Source organism: Pinus tabuliformis, chromosome X (genome assembly GCF_031772625.1).
Source record: "Pinus tabuliformis cultivar Carrire ecotype Pingquan chromosome X, CPIR1, whole genome shotgun sequence".
NCBI classification, from domain to species: Eukaryota; Viridiplantae; Streptophyta; class Pinopsida; order Pinales; family Pinaceae; genus Pinus; species Pinus tabuliformis.
In genome coordinates this window covers 48,806,187-48,809,570 of record NC_142308.1, presented here as the reverse complement: position 1 = coordinate 48,809,570, position 3,384 = coordinate 48,806,187, and the positions used below count along the sequence as shown (strand labels likewise).

Sequence of the window (3,384 nt, the reverse complement as noted above, 5' to 3'; positions counted from 1 at the left end):
TAAGTTGTCGGTGCTTTTGTGTAAGAATGAGTTGAGTCTTGTCTTAACGTTCTTGCGGACTGGGCAGTTCCTTCTAGAGATTATGGTGGCAACCTCCTGCCATTACAGGTTCTACCATAGTTATAGTGTATTATCATTAGTTATTTGGTATTGTTTTTTCAGTAAAAAAAATTATTAAAAAGTTAGATAACTCATCGTTAATTTAAATAATAAAAATTATCTAATCTCATAAACGTCAAAATTTTATTTCATGTTGCCACTATGGATATGGAAGCGTATCGTCTGTAAATGGAAGCATATCGTGTCCAATCTTGTCATCGGGGTTCCTGACATGCATCTCAGTCTCAGTTTTGGTCAATTTAACTAAAATGGAAATTTTAACTATTTCAATTTGGTGAACTGAACCTGTTCAATTGTAAAATTTAAGAATAATCTGGAATTTGCTAAGGGATATGCTAACGAATCGAAATCGTAATCAGGATGCCTATAAGGATGCTAAGGAATCGAATCGAAACCGACCCACAGTATAAAGAAGAACGATAAAATTTGAATTAACGCAATATAGCAGTCATCATCATTATAAAGCACAGGGAATTCAAATACAAATTATCACCCCATGTAGTTATTAACGAATTGCAGAACACAGGGATTTCAAATACAAAGTATCATCTGCCATTTACTTATGACGAAAAGGGCATCTCACGTGCTGAATTCGATTCAATGACACCCATGTCCGCCCTTAGCGGAGGCCAATGCGAGCAGCTGCTGAACGAATTTATCAACATATCGCTCTTCAGATCCTTTACAGCTTTCCCTATTCAATATCATCTTTCTGAACACATCTCCCATCTGCCATGCCCTCTGCCTCACCTCCTTCCCCTCTTCCGGCGCCATTACTGCCATCACACCTCTGCAAATGTCCTCCCTGCTGGCGCCGCCGTCGGCCCCTCTAACGACCTCCACACCCACTTTCAATTCAGTGACAATCAATCTGGCATTCAACCCCTGATCCCATTGCATCGGAAGAGCGATGAAAGGCAATCCCACGCTCATTCCCTCCATGAGAGAGTTCCAACCACAATGCGTCAGAAAAGCGCCAGTCGAAGAATGTGATAAAATATCTTTCTGTGGCACCCTCTGTCCCCAATCCGTTTTTCAAAATCCTCGGGCAATGAAGTCGAGCCGCCGGCAAAATGCAATACTAAAATAAATGGGTGCCCACTCGCTTCCAATCCCATAGCCGCCTCTCGGATCTCTTCACACGAAAGAAAACATTCGGTGCCGAAGGAGGCATACACAACGGAAGAAGCGGCCTTCCTTCCAAGCCATTTCAAGCACTCTGAGTCCAGAGCCCCGGAATTTGATTGCGGAACTAGCGGGCCGACGGGGATGACCGGTTTCCCGGTGATCCGCTGGAAATAGTCGATGAACTTCCCTTCAATCTCGACGCACGATTTTATTGCTATCGCGTGACAACCATCGATACATGTGACTAGCCGATCTGTACCCCTCAGACCATCGCTGTCGTTTCTTGTGTGAAATATGTTGAGGTTAAACTGCGCTTCAAACGGCCGCCATGAGATGGTGGATGAGGGGTAGCCCGGCGGAGGCATCATTAGGTCGTCTGCAGTGATGTGTTCTCCATATTCGGCATTGAGCGGTGAGAGCTGATAACTCGAATACGCTGCGCCGAAGGTGAGGAAGAAGACGGTGGGTATGCCGAGCTTCGTTGCCGCTCGAGGAGTCCAGTATTGAACCAAGTCGAAGACTACCACATCCGGAGCAAGGCGGCGCAGTAGGCTTTCGAAGGGCTTCTCTAAGAGGTGCACTGCGCGGACCAAGAGAGGCCATAGATGGGCCGGCGCGTTGGACGTGCACTCGATCCCGGCAGGCAACCCTTCCACCGCTGGCAATGGCAGTTCCACCATCTCAACTTTGCCCGGCGAGTTTCGATTTGTGACGATGACGAAGGGCGCTATCTTGGGAACATTGAGAGGAGTTGTGAGAAAGGAGACATTGATGCCACGGTCTGCGAGTCTGTTGGCTATCTCTGCGTATGTAGAAAGATGACCGTGAGCGAGCCATGGAAACATCAGAATGTGGAGATCCCTTGAAAATCTCACATCTGAATAGTTGCAGCAGTGTGCACCGTATAAATCCATGAATCTTTAACGCTGTTTTACTATTAGATCTGGGAGGACCGTTGATGCATCAAAAGATCACAACTTTGCCTTCCTGCTTAATGCGCAGAGGTATCCAAAGGACCAATGAAATGAAATGAAAATGTAATAAACGACGTTTCGTTGGTCATAGATACGTGACACGTAAAGTCAAAGAAGGTTGGCTGGACAAACCCGGAGAAAAAAATTAAGAAAAGTTTCCAAGTTCATGGGTTCGGAAGATTCCACATATTGCAAACAGAAGAAGAAAGATTTTTTTAAGGGAACATTGAAGAATATAGGTTTTTTTTAAAAGAGTTCTCGAAATGACAAACATGCATGAACATGGCCAGGGGTGACGAGGTGCAAGCAGCGTGGAAATTGACTTATTTTGAGCTTCGGCCCGTATTTTAGGGTTCGTGAAAATTTGTGAACGTCAAATCCGACGTCCAAAATATATGGGGTGTTTAGTTAAAAATCTAAACCGTAAAAGTTGTAACTTAATTTACAAATCTTCAAAATTATTATTTATAATTAAAGTTGAGTTTACAAGAATCAAATCATAATGTACTTATTAAGCATAGGTGATTTATATCTATGATTCAGTGGGATTGCTTTGTACCTATTAAGAAATTGACTTAAGTTTCAGCACTTATTTAGGGTTGGTGGAAATTTGTGCACTTTAAATCTAATGTCATATTGGAGTTTGTAAGTTTAATTAAAAATCTAAATCTTAAAAATTGGAGTCGATAAGAGGTTTACTGTTTCTGGAATGGGAAGTTGAAGATATTGAGTTTTCAAAATTGGAATAGATAAAAGGTTTTCAAGGTATTAGATTTATTTATGAATCAAAATTTCAAAAACATTTTCTTCGATTTCTCTCCAATTTTTTGCATGATGTTCTGGCAATTGTTTTAAGAAGATTTTAAGGTTGGCAACCTTGTTAAATAAGGAACTTCATAACTAAGGAGCCTTCCCAGTGCCCACGACTTAGTAATATATCCAATACTCATCCAAATAAAGTTTAAGTAATTAACTAAATGTAATGTTCGGTATCTAAAGTTTAAGTAATTAACTAAATGTAGCTTAAAATTTTCGGTATCTAAAGTTTGTTCTTGTTGTATAACAATCTCTAACGTTATTTGGTAGTTTTCTAGAATCAGAAGTTGAGGATTTTGAATTTTCAAAATTGGAGTGGATAAGAAGTTTAATGCTATTGGGTATT

General features: G+C 41.2%; 1 pseudogene; it reads right to left on the bottom strand.

The window, feature by feature from the left end:
- Positions 1-717: 717 nt before the first annotated feature.
- LOC149138267 (UDP-glycosyltransferase 79A6-like) lies at positions 718-2,162 on the bottom strand (annotated as a pseudogene).
- Positions 2,163-3,384: the final 1,222 nt, after the last annotated feature.